At 36.5% G+C, this 21,331-nt stretch overlaps 1 protein-coding gene across 2 annotated transcripts in view; it reads left to right on the top strand.

Annotated features, from left to right (window-relative positions):
* Positions 1-21,331, top strand: part of LOC145678688 (dnaJ homolog subfamily C member 9) — an 85,069-nt gene that overhangs the window by 7,440 nt on the left and 56,298 nt on the right. The window contains exon 2 of one of the 2 annotated variants that reach the window (XM_081749088.1): positions 6,931-7,043. The exons of the other annotated variant lie outside the window; for it this stretch is intronic. The gene's annotated coding sequence lies outside the window, so the exon portion shown is untranslated. The remainder of the gene's footprint in view (positions 1-6,930; positions 7,044-21,331) is intronic. 2 annotated transcript variants of the gene reach the window in all.

Raw genomic sequence — 21,331 nt, 5'->3', positions numbered from 1 at the left:
GCACGGATTGATTTTTTTATAGCATTTGTGCTGTATCGCCGGACCACGAAAATCGAGAAAAAGAAATCCAAATTGTACTGCATTTGGTTAGATTACATCACGTTACGGTACATTAGGTTAGGTTGAAAAGTCAGTTACTTGCAAAACAGGGGGCGTGTAAACTTGTAATTTTGGAATAGAACTCACTATTTGTGTGTAGAAACGGCATCCGGATGTATGGCTTAGGGCAAAAGACAAACCAGCTTGTGGTAGGTGACCACTAAAAAGCACCAATGCTATCTAACCGATTCAGGGCAGGCCGGAACTGGTGGACCCACACGTCAGCGCGGGTGCATGTGTGAAGGAAGCAGGCACGTTAGCGACGGTGAGTGCGCTTAAACACACTCAGGTGAGTTTTGGCAAAGATACGAATTTTAATGACACTTGTCGCCGTTTCATACTAGTAACACTCATAGCTCAGTCAATCCATTCTAAGTAATCAACCATGTGCTGCTCGACCATCTCCAAAATATCTAATTTTTTTTATGAATGTTTATCCTATATCGGAGTACTTCAAAACCACAATTAATTAATTTTTACAACATCCCATGGCTACACAGGGGCTGGCGGTATTTTGCGTTTTTTCGATTTTAGACGTTTACGTTGTTTTGAATATCTCAGCATACATTTGTCCTACCAAATTGAAAATTGCTGGACGTCTCCAACTCGTGCAGAGTTAAAACTTTGATCTCTTAACATTTTTGCTAAAACCACTTGAAGGGGGTGAAATCAGGGTCTGCAGTAGCAACATTTTTGGACATTGAAAACATGTTTGGGAAGAGAAAATAACTGACGTAGAGGTCTGAATTTGTATGTGCATGTAGTCTGGGGACATAAGTCAGTACACAAAAATTTACAGACCTGTAGCTGCTCCGAAAGGCCTGAAAAAATCATAAAGTTGGGAAATTATGCCAAATTAGCATATTTCACTTTCCAGTATCTCCAATGGGTCTGGATATAAAAATATCTAAAATTTTTGGAATAGTTAGTCCTTTAGTATACCATAACACACAACAAAGCATGTTTTGTATTTTTGAGCAGAAGGGGTCAAAGTATTAAGTAATGACGTCATACTCTAGCAGGTGTTTTGTTCATAAAATCTTTTTTGGACATTGAAAACATGTTTCGGTAGAGTTCTGAATTTGTGTGTGCACGTACTCCGAGGTCATAAGTTTATACACTAAAATTTACAGACCTCTAGCTGCTCCCAAAGGCCTGAAAAAGAAATATATATATCGTAAAATTGGGGAATTATGCCAATTTAGCATATTTCACTGTCCAATATCTCCACTGGGTCTGGATTTAAAGTAAATATATATATATATATATATATATATATATATATATATATATATATATATATATATATATATATATATATATAAAATTTTGAGAATAGTTAGTTCTTTAGTATATCATAACAGAACAAAGCGCGTTTCATGTTTTTGAGCAGAAGGGGGTAAAAGTATTAAGTAATGACGTTTACATTCCGCAGTCATTGTTTTATAGCGAGTAAGTGTTCACTGACTTGAGAATACAGATCAAACGAAAGGAGAACAGTCTCCTGCATGAGTTGACAGTTAAAACAAGAATAAACATGATTGGGTATCATTGATATAGCAAGCAGCAAGAGCAAGGAATACTTATGGACTTTTTTTTGTCAAGGGTGCATTTTGACTTTCCTCGCCTTCTGCTGCTGCTGATAGCGGCATTCTTCACCAGTGCTGTTGTGGGTGTGATAAGACAGTGTCACAACTAGAGGAAAGAAACGAGCTTGAGAGCCTTGACTGGACTAACCATTCATCCTACTTTATTTTACTTCACAACAACAAATTTCCAGTAGATTTTATGAACAAAACACCTCCTAGAGTATGACGTCATTACTTAATACTTTGACCCCTTCTGCTCACAAACTGGAAACGCACTTTGTTGTGATTTATGGTATACTAAAGAACTATTCTCAAAATTTCAAATTTTTTAATCCAGTCCAATTGGAGATACTGGAAAGTGAAATATGCTAAATTGGCATAATTCTCCACCTTTACGACTTTTTTCGGGGCTTTGGGAGCAGCTACAGGTTTGTAAATTTTTGTGTATTAACTTACGACCCCGAACTACATGCACACACAAATTCAGACCTCTACGTCAGTTGTTTCCTGTTCCCAAACATGTCTTCAATGTCCAAAAATGTTGCTACTGCAAGACCCTGATTTCACTCCCTTCAAGTGGTTTTAGGAAAAAATGTTGAGAGATCAGAGTTTTAGTTCTGCACGAGCTGGAGACGTCCAACAATTTTCAATTTGGTAGGACAAATGTATGCTGAGATATTCAAAACAACGAAAACGCCTATAATTGTAAAAACGCAAAATGGCGGCAGCCGTTGCGTCGCCATGGGATGTTGTAAAAAATAATTTATTGTGGTTTTAAAGAACCCCGATATAGGATAAACATTCATGAAAAAATTAGATTTTTTGGAGATGGTCGAGCGGCAATTTTCTTTATTCTCGATCTCTGCATGGATTGACCCAGCTATCATTGTACATTCTGTGGAGAGAAATACGAGGTCCATGTAGGACATTTTTGGCTCAAGTCCTTTCCAGAATTTTTGGAGGAGGGGGGAAGGGGTTAAAACGTAATTCGGCTGACGCTTACTTAGGAACTTGTGGAATCATTTTAGGCATTTAAAATTGAGGACTGCATTAAAGATTACGTCATATCCTTTCCACTGGTATTTATCTCTCATCTGTTCCGCTTTTCATTTCTAAGATGTTGTATTTCGCGTGCATCCAGATTTTCTCACGATTTACTACGCGCCATATTGGAAATATGGCCACCATGTGCATACGGAATACAATCGATATTTCTAATCCATATCATTGGCCTTGATTCGATTTCTGGTAGGTGAGTTGAAATTTGAACGCATTACAGTGATTTGAATTCCTCTTCAACTGTAGATCCAAGTTTCATAAAGCCCCGGTACTTAAAAATGAATGCTAAACCCCAACCTTCCAACCAAGAATTGTTAAATTTTTCGGATATACACTTGCATCAAGGAAGGATTAGCTGTCACTGCCAAATGGCTGAAATTGTAGATAATCCCTCTAAGGATAAGAACTCATGTTGTTGAGGTGCATATTCTTTCTTTGAACTCACACTTGGTCGAAAAAGTGTAAAACGCTTTTTCAGGCAAGCCACCCTGAATGAGGTTTTCCTCATTCACACCAGGCAAATGGCAAACTTATAGGTCCCAGGCCGCTCCCTTCCTTCCCTTTCCCCGGATGGTGTGCTCGCCGAGGGACGTCATCCCTGAAAACTTGAAGGGTTAAATGGCCTTAGATGCCGAAGGCCCACAGATCTAAAATTCCCTCTTTCCTTCAACTCAGATAAATGAAATATGAAAGAATTTAGCAACCTACTTAATATAATCTGTAGTATGCGAGTGTAATGGAAGAACGTTACCGAAACACACAAATTGTATGCACCTTTAGATTTTAATTTTTCAAAAATTTTTTAAAATCCGTCTTTGGATGATTTTGGAAACTTATCCCTCGAATACTATTAAAATCAGATAGTGTGATGTGATATGTTCTAGATAGTAAGTGCTTTATCCAAAATGACTAGTGTGTCACTTCTTACGGAGCAACTCAAGGAATTTCCCGTCTGTAGCTAGAATACTGATGGTAGTTATTTTATTATTAATTCACATTTATTCATAGAATTCGAGAACTTTGTTTCCGCGAAGCCCCATAGCAGAACATGCCGCGAGCTGCGATGTGATCGCAGAAAATTTGCCGCTCCTGTGCAGAAAAATTGCCAGAGGAAACAAAAAATAGCCAACAAAAAAGTTCACTAATGGACCAACCCATCAATTCAAAAATTCTGAAATCTTGTAAAATAAATAAATGAATTAAAAAAAAAAAAAACGGTAAACCAGAGGAAGGAGAGGCTGATGCTGCTTAATAACGTAGTTTTCATAGAATACCAAAAATTTTTAAATTCTTTTCTAGAACAATGTGAAGTTTATACATATGAGTCTGATGCTGACGCAAGCTTCTTGAAACAGATAGTATCTAGGTCAGAATTCTTGTTTAATTTGGATATTTTAACTTTTCCAAGAAGTAATGTTTCTGTTGAGCAAGCAGAGAAGGACTTTCCGTCTTCTTCAAACTTTTTTTGAGTTTGTGAGTATATTCCCAGATATTTCAGTTTTTGATAGATGTAGATCAGGATAGATTATTTTTTTGAATACAGGCTTTTCATTAAATAGAGGGTGCGGCAGCGTTCATAGCGTAATTTGACTTGCGTAGTACAATGACGTACTGCATGAATGCGCGCCAGCTCGTGCAGCATTCGTGTACTAATGAGCTGCTATTTCGAGTGTGACAGTGATATGGAGCGGTGGAGTGCACAGCATTGTGCCTTTGCTTTTGAAAGTTATTTAAGAATAACGACTCTGTTATTGCTACCCAGCGTCTATTTCGGCAACATTTCAACTTGGGACGTCATGGGAAAGTTCCAGATCGACGGACCATTGTGAGGTGGGTACGTGCATTTCGAACAACAGTTCTGTTTGCAATGGCAAACCGGCAAGAAGTGAAAGAACTGTGCGGACACCAGAAGCCGTGGAAAATGTCCTTGATGCAATATTGCGTAGCTCAAAAAGATCTGCTCGTCGTCATTCGCAAACTGTGCATATGTCCGATCGCTCATTCAGGAGAATATTACACGAAGATCTCCATTTTCACTCATATAAGCTGCAGATTGTTCAGGAAATTAGGTCTCGCGATTGGATTTCACGAGAAACATTCTGCTTAACCATGCGTGATCTCCTTCGCCAAAATTCACAAATGTTGCACATCATCCTGATGTCAGATGAAGCTCATTTCGAATTATGTTGTTTAGTGAATAAACAGAATATGCGTTATTGGAGTGATGTAAGCTCGCATGAACTGCACATCAAGCCCTTGCACAATTCTCGTGTCAGTATGGTGTGGAGTTGTTTCCTTTGGGATTATTGGCCCTTACTTCTGTGAGGATGACAGCGGTGTGGCTGTAACTGTCACCAGTGAACGCTACCTAAAGATGCTGCAAGACTTGGTTCTTCCCCAATTAGGTATGGTCGATGTGGATGTGGAACAATTATGGTTTCAACAAGACAGAGCGACCTCGCATACAGCCAGAATTTGCATGGATTTCTTGCGATAGACATTTCCAGGTAGAGTAATTTCCCGTCTTGGTGACATTTCCTGGCCGCCTCGCTCACCTTATCTTTCATGTGCAGACTTTTTCCATTGAGGCTACCTGAAGCAAGAAGTTTTCCGAACACGTTGTGCCACTATTCCTGAGTTGAAGGATCGCATCAGAACTGCCGTCGGTAATGTCCCAGGGAATACGTTACGTGAGTTATGGAAAGCTTCCAACGCCGCCTAGATGAGTGTGTTGTGCAGAGGGGGCATCATTTGACAGGAGTAATATTCAAAAAGTAATCCACGCAACGGACAATGACTTACACATTAGTAAATGGCATACCTTTAACTATTAATTGACATAAGAGGTAATAAATAAATTACAGTTACTGCCTGATGGTGTCCCCCACCAAGTGAACTTTGTGGTGGACAAACACCGTGTGCGTGGGTTTTCTCAGGGTTCTCCCGTTTCCTCCCACTTTCTTCATTCCACCTCTTCATTCATCACTCATCATCACCGTCTCCTTTAGCCTAACCGGCATAAACGTGGGACGTAAAACTTAAAGATTTCATTTTACTGCCTGATGGTGTGTTTTTAATATCCTACTATGAACGCTGCCGCGCCCTGTATATGCAGGAATTGGTAACCAGCTCAAGAAATGAAGGAAAGTTTTTTGAATTGAAGACTCTCTTTTAAGTTGCAGTTACAGATTTCCGAGACAAATATTCTGTTGCAGTAAAGCTAAAGATATTTTTTTTGTTTGAGTATACCATTGTCTGAGGCCATATGTGAAAGCTCGGGTTTAATGGTTACTAATATGATGGAGAAAAGGCCAGCAGGAAAGGATGGACTTAGTGATGATATTGGAACAACAGACCAGCTTACATATATTATCCTAAATGGACTCCTATCAGGATATAGAAGGACAAAAAAATTCCTTAAAGCTGTTTTCATTACAAAATACGGTGTATCGTATCATAAATATTTTAAATCTGCTTCTTTTAGCAAAACTCTTTCAAAAAATGTGACTTCACAGGTTTTAACTGAAACTACGGATACCGCTGAAAACTGTTTACCATGCCTCATGTAACGCTGTAATAAAAGCATGATTGTATCCTCTTGATTTTTTATTTTGGAATTCCTGCAGAAAATTTTGACTTACAAAAACTCATCACTGAAAGACAACGAAAGTTCTGCCATCGGGCCGCGAAGATATCTGGATCCAAACTTATATTCATTCTTCTTAATGAATAGGTTAAAAATAAGACCAGTATAGTTAGAGAGAACTAACGGAGCACATTTTACGTGGTATGTTCCAATTGTATTTCTTGCCAAGTATTTGCTTGTCACAAAGGCCTTCAGTATCAGAAATGTTGTTTTCCAGAAACTGATAGCTAATCTTGCTACCAGTTATTTTTTACAAACTGCAAGAATAAATTACACATTGAGTGATTACTAATTAGTATTTATCTATTTCTACAACACTCATCAATCTTCTAATAGTGGTTAAAGGTTTATTGTTTAAGAATGTAAAGAATAAATGAGCTCTGTTTCGTATCACGATGAAATCCGACCGATTTTTCGAACGGCAATGAAGAAATATAACTCTTGCTTTTTGGATCATTGCAAGTAAGGATTTATCATTTCTAACATGTAGTATAATTTACTAAAAGCATAAGGAAAACTTCTCCGTTTTTGTTTCAGATCAATATGTTTTATGTTTTCTCCGAGTGAACTGCAAAATTTTAATTCAAAATTTCAGTATTATTTGTTGCACTCAGATCTGGTATTTTCAACTGAAAAGTTTTTCTGAACAAGTAAGTATATATAATATTGTCCATGATATTGAATATATTGTTGCTTCATTATTATATTGCAAGAAGTGCATGTGCGTGTTTTCAGATGAATCATGAAAATTTAGTTCATATAAATTTGAACACACATAAAAAACGCATTATATTAACGTACAAAAAGTTAAAAAAAAGTGACTGGACCGCGACTCGAACCCGGGATCTCCGGTATACCGTGCCGAGGCGTTAACCACTACGCCACCCAACCCGCTTCCCAGAACAGCCACTCTCTCTCAAAGTCACATGGTTCGAGTCCTGGTCCAGTTAGTCACTTTTTCACTCTTTGTACGTTATTGAATTCACATCTATAGAGGATATGGTGTGTGAAAAGATCGGTTGTTTCCTCTTTCATTAATATCCATATTCCATTAGTTTCAAGGACCATTTTTCATGTGATTGGAAGATTATTGTGATATTTTCAGAAATGATGTTCTTGCAGTACCGTGTATATCACGAACTTTGTTACCTTTTTTCTAATGCTTTTATGTTATTTTCGGATTATTGTCTACAGAAATTAGTCTAATTATCTCTGATATTGTTGTATTAACCCTTACACAATCTAACGTATTTATGTTAACACAATTGGTTTCATTGAAAAGTGACGAACTTAACAGGAAATCATTGTATTTTAAAACGAAATATAATATTGCCTATCTCCTTCATCCACGAAGAGTTTTCTTAAATTTTCGTGTCACACTCCTTTTTCTCTACAGCAACAAGTTTTAAACTTACTTTAATCAGGGTTTCTGGCATTCAAATCTTCTCACATGTTAACTGATAGAGCATAATAGAATACATATTTCAAGATTAGAAAAGTACTCGCCTTAATACATTTTTAGAAGCAGCAAAATACTGTTCTATATTTAGGATACGTGCTCGAGTATCCTTTACGAGGATCGAAGAAGCAAAAGATTCTTCCCATACTTGTACTATCAGTATCAATGGAACATTTTTAAAGTTTCTGTAACGTATTTTTCGAAGTAATATCTCTTTTAATACACTAAATATTTACAAAAGGACTGAACAAAATTATATTCTTTCCCCATTAAAAGTCAGTTATTTTTAAGTGCACCTAAAAAGCTAATATCTGTCTCAATAATTAATATTCATTTTCAGATGTATGCAAATGTTTTCAGTTGGATAATCTTTAATGTATCTTTCGCCTCTTACACAAAACCAGTATGTAGTCCGTATGAGGATCATTGTTGCTAATATTATCAAACGTATGGTGATTTTTATTCTCAATAATAGATAAAACTTATAACAGAAAATTTTGGAGTAATATAGAAATTAGTAATATTGTAAATGTTATATAGCAAACTAATAAAGAGTCGTTGTACATGAATAACAGTTGAGTTTTTGTTAATGAGATTAATGATAATGGTATCCCATTTCCTGTCTAAATCACCGTTTTCGGCATTGAGTTTTGGACTTTTCGTCGTAATGTAATAAAACTTAAAAACGTTTCTTTCAATCGCTTGTGTTGTACTATGTAAAACCTTGATATCTTGCGCATTATGCTTGTTTTCTGGTAAATGTTTGGACAACTGTGAAATTGCTTTCTTTATAATCTCGTGACTCCCGTAGATGTTTCTTTAATTTGGTGTTATCTTCCTTTTATCAATATCAAGACCAGTGACTGGGCAAGAACAGGTTATCTGGTAAGTGCTGCAAAGAGAATTTTTGTATAATAATTAAATGTATGTCAACGAAATACTTTTTCTATTTGGTTACAGATCTTTCAAAAACGTTAGGTAATTTCAGGTTTTAAATTGTTTCATTGCAACTGTACGACAAGCTAGCAAATAACGGAAGGAAAATCCATTTGTTTATGATTTTTAATTTATCACCTAAACATGCTACAATATCGAATGCCATTTATAGCCAAGCTTCCAAAGTGACCCTATTGTAATCATTCTGAAGACCTAAGTAAGTTACGTATTGAATTTCATCGTTTAAATTAGCCGTTGAAGTCTCCAATCTGTATATTCTATCGAACATCAGAATATTACCTTGTACCTCCAACTTCTGTTTGTAATGACATCATTTCACAATATTTCAGTTCTTTCTGAAAGTATTTTCAAGCGCTTCATGTGACGCAAGCTGGCCTGTAAATTGGAAAATAGGCAACGAATATTCTGTGGTACATTCCTATCAATTCTATTATCACTTCTAAGCTTTTATGCGAACAAACCTATTGCCGTAATTTCTTTCTTGCTAAATCAATACTATACTTGTTAGCTTTGTAAAAACTACTGTGTTCTTTGCCTGTTCAAATACATTCATAGTATTGACGCTTGAATAAATAAAATATACGTATTTAGTTGTAGTTAAATATTTATTACATTAGAAATAAAGATTCCCTCTGTAAAAGTTGTTCTGGCCTTTTTGTTCTTATGAAAAAAGGTTCAAAGAACATGTTTGGGCACGAGTGTAAGATTTAGACTGTCTGTTTCATAACTTGTTATTTGTCTGACATGATACGGGCCACTTGATATCTCGCACCCCTTATGTGTTCCCTAATCCTCGTCTTGATGTTCATTTTGGTCATGCTTATGCAGTTTTTCGCACAAATGCGATAGGCTGCCTAAGTCTCTGTGGAAGGCAACATATGTTTATAATAATGTTTGTAAAGTGAAAACAAATTTTCAAAACTTGTACCAGGTTTGATTGAAAATTTGGTACCAGAAATCATTGCATATTTTCTTTCATTTCAGAAATTCCTATTCAGAGAGGTAAGGAGAGGAAGCCACTTATATTCCCTTTTAATGTTTTCCAGTCTTATGTGGTGTTCAAAAGCAGTTTTTTTTTTTTTTTTTCCATTTATTGAAAATGTGATTACCGAATTCGTTTTTCTTTATCATGTGAAGTAATTGCTGTAAAGTTTCCTAAATTCGTTTCATTTGTGGAAAGCCTAAAAGCTCGTTCAAAAAAATTCTTCCAGACGTTCGTTTTAGTGAAGTTGGATTTATTACGATTTTTCGTATACAAAAAATTCTGATGCTATGACCAGACGTGCAGAATTTGTTGCTAAGACGTTGGATAGAAATGTCTAAGTAATTGAATCCTTCTTTTGATTCTTTTTCAACTGTGAATTTTGTGTTTTCGTGTATGGTGATAAATTCTGAAATTAATTCTGAAAGTATGCTATCTTGTCTATAAATTATTAAACAGTCGTCTACATAATCTATATATCTAATGTATTTTTATTTCTCTTTCTTTGAAAACGTATTCGATATTTACATTATCAATAAATGGAAAAAAAAGCTACTTTTTAACACAATATACAACTACAGGATGTCCAATATACAATGCAACCCGGAGTTTGGGATAATAGAACTTTTGAACCTGAAGCGATACACAAAAATAATGGTTATACCAAATTGAAGCCTTTTTCATGCATATATTTTTAAACTAGAAAGCAGCGATTGAAGTACACTAGGAACTATACAGTGTTGTCATATGTAACCAAAGGTGTAAATAATTTTTTTTTTTTTTTTTTTTTTTTTTTTTTTTTTTTTTTGCAAAACATGTAAATTGACTCATAACTCATACGTATGGATGTTCTGTCATTAATTCTCAGTTCTTTTAGTTGGAGTAGTTTGGAAACTATGGAGCAGAAAAAATAATTTTTCCTTTCCACCGATAACTAATCGAATGGGGCCTCCGCAAGTGGGTACTAGGGAAATCGTGGTTTTCATAAATTAACACTCTGAATTGGCAACTTTGCTGATGTTTCAGTGCATCAAAAGGTGTGTTAAGGGTCTGTCTGCATTATGCAATTCCTGAAAAGAACGCAAAAGAAACTTTGAAATTATTATGATAAAACTGTAACTTACATGCACCCGGCAACACTGATACTACCATGCAATGAGTTATTTTCTCTACAACAGATGCTGGAAGTATCCCTGTTTTGATTGAAACACAGTTTCACACGTTTCACCATGTTGGCAGCAACTTTACGAAGAATAGAAGTGTTAATGTTCTCAATGGTACCGCGAATATTCGTTTCCAGGTCTTATATAGTTCGAGGATTGTTCCTGTATACCTCTTGCTTTATGTAGCCCTATGGAAATGAATAGCAGCATAGCCTGGTGTATGTAAGTAAAAGTTTTCTCGTGATAATTTCAGTTTCTTTTTCATTGTTTTCAGGAATTGCATAATGTAGACAGATCCTTAACACACCTTTTGATGCACTGAAACATCAGCAAAGTTGCCAGTTCAGAGTGTTAATTCATGAAAACTACGATTTTCCTAGTTTCCCCTTACAGAGGGAGATTCGATTAGTTGTCGGTGGAAATGAAAAATTTTTTTTCTGCTCCGTAGTTTCCAAGCTACTCCAACTAAATGAACTGATAATTAATGACAGAACATCCATACGTATGAGTTATGAGTCAATTTACATGTTTTGAAAAAAAATAAACACCTGTGGCTTTGTTTACATATGGCAACACTGTGTGGTTCCTAGCGTACTTCAATCGTTGCTTCCTAGTTAGAAATATATGCATGAACAAGGCTTCATTTTGGCATAATCATTATTTTTGTATCGTTTCAGATTCAAAAGTTCTACTATCCCAAACTCCGGGTTGCATTGTATATTGGACATCCCGTAGAAAACATTAAAACAGAACGTTAGTTGGTCTCTTTACCTTTCTGGCCAGGAATTTGCGAAAGAATGAGGAAAATACGCAATAATTTTGGTACCAAATATTCTCTCAAACCTGGTACAAATTTTGAAAATTCTTCAACTTAAAAATAAATAAATAAGACAGTCTGAATGTAACTCGTGCTCAAACAACATAGTCAACATGTTTCTGAACTTCTTTTCATAAGAACAAAAGGGCCAGAACAACTTTTATAGAGGGAATTTTGATCACTGGTTTGATAATGTAATAGATAGATAGCTACAACTAAGTACATATATATTATTTATTCACGCGTAAATACTGTACATAGGATAATTTGAACAGGCAAAGAACACAGTGGTTTCTACAAATCCAACAAATATAGTTGACAAAATCACACATCTTGTGCAGCGCCACCAAACGGGAGGAAAAGGAAGCTGCTAGTCGTGTGGGCACCTTAGACCATTGACTGTTCGTGACAGGTGTGGTAAATGCATATCGGGACAAATGCCGCCAAAGATAAGTGCTTATTGGGAGGGCTACATAACTGTCCTTTCCGACGTGAACGATAGTTACAGTGCCATTATCAAACTATGCAAGGATCGTGGATTCACTGTTTCCTAAAATGGCTTATCACGGGTATTGAAAGGGGTAGGTAAGGCGACACGTGAGATGATTACTGTAGGGCAGTAACAGGCCAAGCTCTGGCCTGCCAGTAGCCGCACACAAGCTAGAATTCTGGGCTCTGGTCACCAGGGAGAATCCACCCACACAGAGGAGTATAGCGAACCGCTGAAGACAATGTACACCGTCATTCTGCGCAATTTGAGGTTGGTAAAGCGACGGAAGGAGCGTTTTCATAAGCTCTTGGCAAAACACAACCAGGAACGTCGCACCACCTGCCGAAAACTGTATGAGCAGTGAAAAGTGGAAGTTTGTTGTAACACTGGATGAGACATATGTTTATCTGAATGACTGTCACAAGTCATGTGCAGTTGTTTGTAACACTGGATGAGACATGTTTATCTGAATGACTGTCACAAGCCACGTGCAATTGTTTATCGATCGACAGATGCTAGGAACTTTCAAAGATAGTTCATTGATTTCAAGGAAAGTTTGGCACAGGTTTAATGATCATTGCTGGATACTTGTATCGAGGCAAGCTGACCACATATCGTGTAGCCAAAATTACGAAGGTGAATTCAGAATATTATCAGGCTAATGTCCTGACACCCGTTTATTGCCGTGACATTCCCCATCTCTATACGGGAGGGACAAGAATCATGTGTGCGTGCATCAAGACAAGGCGTCAAGTCACACATCTAGCTCAACCCGCCTCTTCCTCCAACAAATGGCTGCAGAAATTGGAATTCGTGCATTCCTTTCACAGACATTTCAGTGAAGTCTTCTGATGCGTCACCGATGGACTTTTCTGCCTTCGGCCTGCTAAAACGAGCCTTGTTGCACAGGAGACCCCACACCGTTGAAGGACTATGGAAAGCCTTCAGGAGTGGTTGCGGCTTGACATGAGTGCACTGCGTCCCAGTCTCCAATAGTGGGAACTTCGCTGTCGGGCAATGCCCAGATGTAGGACCACCAAATAGAGTTCTGTCGATGGTGGCGACATGGTTTCTCTTAAGGTAAGTGCAGTTTGAAATCGTCACCATAGATCGGAAACAACCTCTGTATTGATTTACCAACATTCATCTTTCCAACCAGTACGGAAGCCATGGTTTGGAAAGGCATTTTCTGGAATAAAAGAAGAGGAAATTACTATTTGTGCAACCTTTATGAAACAATATTTAAAACAATAAAACAGGAGTGTTAAAGTTCAGATCAACTGGGGTAAGACTTTAGTTATAGGAAAGGTGTAAACCTCCTCCATGCTTGGATGGTCCATCACAATTTTTGTATAGTGAAAATAGATGTAATAAGGTTACTGCAAAATGTGGCACAGATACGTCTAACGCTGACAGGCAACCCTGAAATTGGTTGGCAGTCCTGACAATTGGGTTGCTTGGGAGGAGTGGTAATGCTCACAGACGTGTTTCTAGGATACCGAAGAGTACTTATACCAATTTTGGGGTGAATATGTTAAATCGTATGGAAGCTATTGGAAAATGTTTATTTCGCAATCAGTTGGCAATACTGACTGGGATATCCCCTCAGTGCTTGGTTGGCCCATCACAATTTTTGTATATGTGAAACTAGATGTAATAAGCTTTCAAACAAAAACAAATTCATTGAAATCCATGATGGGATTTTGAGAAATAAAGGTTTGAAGTTTATAAAATGGCGTTCTAGTTTTTTTTTTTTTCCCCTCAAAATTCTATCTTTCAAATGACTTCATAAATTTTCTATCAGCTCTAAGGAAAGTTTTCATGTTTTTAATGGTAAACAACTTAAGACAATCTGAATAAAAAAAGAATCATGTTTCTGGCACTAATAGGAACCGAAATATGATTGTTTTAGTGTTCTTCCAAACCGGGAAAATACATGTCGCGACCGTTAAACATAGATTTTCCCACTACCAAATTTCATCCAAATCTGAGATAGTGGGTTAAATTTCTCCAAAATTTTGCTTGAATTGACGTGGAAAGACTCAGCGGTAATTTTCCTGTAAATTTTAAACTGGACTTTATTCTGTAGCCTTTAAAAAGCAATGTTCAAGTAATTGGTAGAATTTCTTTCTTCCATTTCAATGTTAAATATAATTTTAGAATTATTTGTTCGAGTTGGGCCACAGAAAGTTCTAATTGATCGTCTTCTGGTAAATTATAAGCGTGTCATTAATAATGAAAATATTTGATACACCTTAATACAGACTCTAAGATAATTGTTAAAGTCCCTGAGCTTGTCAGCGTATTCCTTTCCGTTGACACGTCTAGTTTGTCTTACAGATTTCGAAAAATTGCAATGAAACATAGCTTAAAAGTTAACCTGAAACCACCTAAGAATTTTGAAAGGTGTGTGAGCCAATGCAAAAGTGATTACGTTGGTAAAAAATCTCTTAGCCGCATTCACAAGATAATTCGCTTTTGCCTAGACACTTATATTGATATTATGACTGACTAAAAGGAAAACAACACCAGATTAGAGGAACATCTAAGAGAGTCACGAGATGATAGAGAAGCAATTTCAGAGTTGTTCGATATGAAACAATATGAAACAATGTGCAGGATATCAAGGTTTTACGCTGCAGCATAACGATTGAAAAAAAAAAAAAAAAGTCTTCAAGGTTTAATTACATTAGGACGAGAAGTCCAAATCTCAATACTGACAACGAAGATTTAGATAAGAAATAGGATATAATTATCACTAATTTCATTAACAAAAATTGAACTAATATTCTTGTACCATATAACTTTATTACTTTGCTGTTATAAATTTTGTCCATAACTGAAAAACAAATCTCTAAGTTTGGTAATTCGATCTGACAAGAATGATCCTCGCATGGGCTCCATACTGGTTTTATGTAAGAGGCAGAAGATACAACAAAGATTATAGCCAAGGAGAACATTTGTATACATCTGGAAAAATCAAAATTAATTTCTAATACTGATAGTACAAGCATGTGAAGAACCTTTTGGATAATAATCCTCATAAAAGGATACTCGTCGCACAGTTTTTTATTGCTTCAAGGAATACAAGAATAAGTCATAAGTCTTGAAATATGGTATACAATACCTGTGTTTGTTAGAATTCAATGGTTAACATTCAGAGTATAGCCCTCGTATTTCACCCTTTGCAGGCACTTTCCTGCCAGATCTGTTGTCCTTTTAGGCAAAGAGTCACAGTATTCTACATCTTCTGGTTGGTGAAACATCGTGATTTCTTCAAGTGTGTCATGGACCGAAACAAGAATTAATCCGAAAGGGCAAAGTCAAGGCTTTATATTCTGCATGTAGCATGAGTTTGATGCCATCAAATTTCTTATATATATATATATATATATATATATATATATATATATTTGGTTGCCTTTTTCAAGCCGTGTGGTTTTGCGTTTTCCTGTTGTAGCAAGGGACGCTTTCGGTTTACCAATGCAGAATTTTTGCGTAGTGCAGCATACATCCGCTCCAATTGTTCAAAATAAAGGTAAGCATTTATGATAACAACGTTAGGAACGAACTGGAAGTTAATTATCCCCTCATAGTTTCACCACACACAGAGTATGACTTTGAAACAGCCCTGCTTGACGGTCGGTTCTGAAAATTGACTCTTGTTCAACCACCGTTTTTGCACTTACAATTTCTGAAAAAACACTTTTCGTCACATGTGACAATCCGTTTCAGGAAACTCACATCATACGGATTTTGCAATAGTTGTCGGTACACATTTACTCCCCTGGGTTTGAGCTGGGTTCAACTCATGTTGTCACAGTGCGTCAGCTCTAATGGTTTACCCAAGTTCATGAAGGTGACGCACTTGGGTGGGCTGGAACATTCCAAGTTGGTTTGACAATCGTCGTGTATTGGTGGATGGATTTTCGTCAGTGTCGTATGACCTGAAAATAGGTTACCCTGGGGTGGCCGGACCTTGGCTGATTTTAGTCATTTTCACTACTTACACGAAATTTCTAGAACCGTCGAGTTACTGTGCTGTGGCCCTTTCGTGACAAATGTTTTAGGTTGCTGCCGCAGCGTTATTTCTGAGCTCCAACTCACAAAGTAACACTTCAGGTATCAGATTCTTCTCAGCATTCATTGTCACTGAGTAGTGGCCCCGTTATGCCCGAATGACTCATCCTCACTCTCTTTTATGACCGGGGTGAAAGGTCAATGACCTGGACCGGGGTCAATGACCTAGGGGTACCTAGGACCACCCCCTCTAAATTTTGGCAGGGGTACCATGGCCCACCCCCTAAATTTTGGCAGGGGTACATAGGACCACCCCCCTTAAATTTTGGAAATTGCCAAATTTAAAAATTTTTATGGTAGCCTAGGACCACAGTATGTACCCCTATCAGTATTGGGTGTCTATGTCGTTCCCTTTTATGAGTAAAAAATTGCCAAAAATTCAAATTTCGGGTTTTTTTGACCTAATTTATCCCCTTTGATGAGGTGTTATTACCTTATATGGTTATATGGGCGTATACAGGGGTCCATTACCTTTCATAAGACATGGGTATATTAATGCACCTCTTGAAAAATTTGGGAGGGGTACCTTGGCCCACCCCTTAACTTTTGGAAATTGCCCAATTTAAACATTTGGTATTATAGTATAGGACCCTAATATGTATTATGATAAATTTGGATGGTCCACCTCGTTCCCTTTTAGGGGTATCAAATTGCCAAAATATAAACGTAAGCAATACGTAGTACCACGTGTTTGGTTTTGACCTAAGTTATCCCCTTGGATGAGGTCCTATTACCTTATATGGTTATATGGTAATGTATAGGTGTTCATTACCTATCATAAGACATGGGTATATTGGTGCACCCCTTGAAAAATTTGGGAGGGGTACCTTGGTCCACCCCTTAAATTTTGGAAATTGCCCAATTTAAACATTGGGTATTATAGTACAGGACCCTAATATGTATCATGATAAATTTGGGTGGTCCACCTCGTCCCCTTTTAGGGGTACAAAATTGCCAAAAATATAAACGTAAGCAATACATTATACCACGTGTTTGGTTTTCGGCCTAATTTATCTCCTTGGATGAGGTCCTATTACCTTATATAGTTATATGGGCGTATACAGGGGTCCATTCCCTTTCATAAGACATAGGTATATTAATGCACCCCTTGAAAAATTTGGGAGGGGTACCTTGGCCCACCCCTTAAATTTTGGAAATTGCCAAATCTAAAAATTGGGTGTGGTAGCCTAGGACCATAGTATGTACTTCTATCAGTATTGGGTGTCTATGTCGTTCCCTTTCATGTGTAAAAAATTGCCAAAAATTCAAATTTCGGAGGTTTTTGACCTAATTTATCCCCTTTGATGAGGTGTTATTACCCTATATGGTTATATGGGCGTATACAGGGTTCCATTCCCTTTCATAAGATATGGGTATATTGGTGCACCCCGGGAGGGGTACCTTAGCCCACCCTTAAATTTTGAAAATTGCTCAATTTCAACATTTGGTATTATAGTACTGGACCCTAACATGTATTATGATAAATTTGGGTGGTCCACCTCGTTCCCTTTTAGGGGTACAAAATTGCCAAAATATAAACGTAAGCAATACGTTATACCACGTGTTTGGTTTTTTGACCTAATTTATCTCCTTGGATGAGGTCCTATTACCTTATATGGTTATATGGTTATGTATAGGGGTTTATTTCCTTTCATAAGACATAGGTACATTTGTGCACCCCGGGAGGGGTACCTTGGCCCACCCGTTAAATTTTGGAAATTGCCCAATTTAAACATTTGGTATAATAGTATAGGACCCTAATATATATTACTGTAGCTTCGTTCCCTTTTAGGGGTACAAAATTGCCAAAATATAAACGTAAGCAATACGTTGTACCATGTGTTTCGTTTTTTACCTAATCTATTCCATTGGATGAGGTCCTATTACCTTATACGTTATATGGTCACGTATGGGGATTCATTTCCTATCATAAGACATAGGTACATTTGTGCACCCGGGAGGGGTACTTTGACCCACCCCTTTAATTTTGGAAATTGTCCCTTTTATATGTTTGGTATTATAGTATAGGACCCTAATATAAATTACTATAAATTTTGGTGGTTCACCTCGTTTCGTTTCATGGGTACGAAATTGCCCAATTTTAGTACAACCACGTGTTTGGTTTTGGCTCAATTCATCCCCTTGGATGAGGTCCTATTACCTTATATGGTTATATGGTCATGTATATATTGGTCCATTTCCTATTATAAGACATGGGTACATTGATGCACCCCGGGAGGGGTACCATGGCCAACCCCCTTAAATTTTGGAAATTTTCCAATTTGAGCATTCGGTCTCATAGTACATGCCTCAACATGTATCATGACAAATTTGGGTGGTCCATCTTGTTCCCTTTCATGGGTAAAAATTGCTAAAATATAAACATAAGCAATTTGTTGTACCATGTGTTTGGTTTTTGGCCCAATTTCTCCCCTTTGATGAGGTTCTATTACCTTATATGGTTATATGGTCATGTATATGGGTTCATTTCCTATCATAAGACATGGGTACATTGACGCACCCTTTAAAAATTTGGGAGGGGTATCTTGGCTCATCCACTCGGTTTTAGAAATTGTTTAATATAAGCATTTGGTATCATAGTACAGGACTTCAATATGTACCACTATAAATTTGGATGGTCCACATCGTTCCCTTTCATGGGTAAAGAACTACCAAAAAAATCAAATTTCGGAGGTTATTGACACCTATTTAGCACGTTATATGGTTTATTACCTTTATATGTTTATGTTCCCTTTTAAATTTGGGAATTATCAAATAACAAAATTCGGTAAACATTTTCTGGGACCCATTGGTGTTCCTCTTATGACCAAATATTCAAAATTTAAAGGTTATTGACCGGCTTTATTATTGAATAACTACAGGATTTATTACTTTTTCATAAGACACAGGTGTATTTGTGTACCAATCTTAAATTTTGGGAGGGGTACATTTCTTATTGTCATATCAATAATTGGTAATTGTTCTTAAAATTGGATAGTATCTCATTCATTGGGTAAATCATTATGATCACGTGATCAGTTATTGACCTATGATGGGATTAGGAGTCCAGGACATTGGTACATTGAAACTTTGTAGGATAATTTGATAATGCGTCATTGGTTTTGATTATTCCCGCCAAATATAAACGTAAGCAAGACGTTGTACCACTTGATTGTCCTTGATGAGGTAGTGTACAGGGATTCATTTCCTTTGTTGTGGTACTTCTTAAGTTTGAGTACACACACACTTCTAGAAAACAGTTGGTTCTACTCAGGTAAACAATTGACGGACATTATTGACCTTATTGAACATATAATGATATGATTAACTCTAAGACTTAGGTATATCAAGAGAAGTATTCTTTAAATTTGGGAATGGTGATAAACAGAATTTTAATATTGGTTTGACATTTTTTCGTTTCCAAATTTTTTTTTGAAATTTTTTGTTTCAAAATTTTGTTTGAGATTTTTTCGTTTGAAATTTTTGTTTGAAAATTTTTTCGTTTGAAATTTTTTGTTTGAAAATTTTTGTTCGAAAATTGTTTAAAATTTTTTGTTTGAAATTTTTCGTTTCCAAATTTTTTGTTTGAAATTTTTTGTTTCAAAATTTTGTTTGAAATTTTTTTGTTTAAAAATTTTTTGTTTGAATTTTTTTCGTTTCAAAATTTTGTTTCAAAGATTTTTGTTCAAAATTTTTGTTTCAAAGTTTGGTTTGACATTTTTAAAAGTTTGTGCACTTATTAGTAAAGAACTGGAACTGTTTAGAACAAAAACCTTTGACAACATTGTGGTGCAATAGTACACGTCAGAATATGGGGTTGTACTTGAAATGAAAAAACACAATTCATTGAAATGGATCATTTTATTACACTCCACATACATCCATACCAGATAGTGGTTCTGGATATTGTCGATACAATGTATTTTGAACTTCTTGCACTAGTTTGTCTTTAGCATATAATTTTAATTCCTATTGAAGTCTTTTAAGGTCTAATGCAATATCAATTGGTGGAAACTCAATGTCCATTTGATCACAAATAAACTGTTTATCAATACAGGTATGCACCCACGAACGATGTTGACAACCATCACAATATCTAGATACATGTTGTACAATATGCATAACACATTTTTCAAAATAGTACTTTTTCAGGAATATACTTGTTTTGTTGCACACTTCCACTGCATGTTTCACACACTGAAATACGCTGATAAATTTGTTCCATTCCGTTTGTGTTAGATACACCATGTTGCGAGGGACATGGAATGTACTCTTTTTACGTAACAGCACCATCTTCTCTTCGAGGACTGTACGCAGCACCACTTCATGATTTGAGCCTAATGATTTGACTATGGTCACATTTAGCTCATCATGAAAATAATCGTTCATTTGGTCGATTCGTGAACATAATATTTGCCATTCTTCACAGGTCAGTTGTACACCAAATTGTTCTGCTTTGCCCAATCGAATCACAGGTTCAAATGTTCTAGCACTGATACCAATCATCACATGTTTTGTTTGAAATATATTTATTGGATAATAGCTTGCGAAGATGAACTCTTTATCGTTAGAAGTACACATCTTTCCTCCTGAAAAGCACTTGCTCAAATGATTTCGTGGGATGACACTGTATTTGCTGGTTTATAGTTATTGCTGACGTCATTGGAAAGGAATGTGCTGACGTTTGAATTCATTTCATCACAGTTGCTGACGTCATGCCGACCAACCAAATTCATACAACTACGGCTGACGTCATTGGAAAGAAATGTGCTGACGTTTGAATTCATGATTTCATCACAATTGCTGACGAATCTGGCTGTGTACTAAATTCAAATTGATGACTTCGACTCAAGAATCCTTTGTAACATAAAGATACAGATCCAGTATTTAAGAAACGCAGCAGTTCTTCTTGTTTTGATGCTTCCATGGGTAAATATCTTGCTGGTAAAATTATATTCTTATCATTTTCAAGCTTCACTACGATTCTTAA

Source organism: Thermobia domestica, chromosome 2, assembly GCF_964235325.1.
Source record: "Thermobia domestica chromosome 2, izTheDome1.hap1.1, whole genome shotgun sequence".
NCBI classification, from domain to species: Eukaryota; Metazoa; Arthropoda; class Insecta; order Zygentoma; family Lepismatidae; genus Thermobia; species Thermobia domestica.
This window is presented reverse-complemented; position numbering and strand designations above follow the sequence as displayed.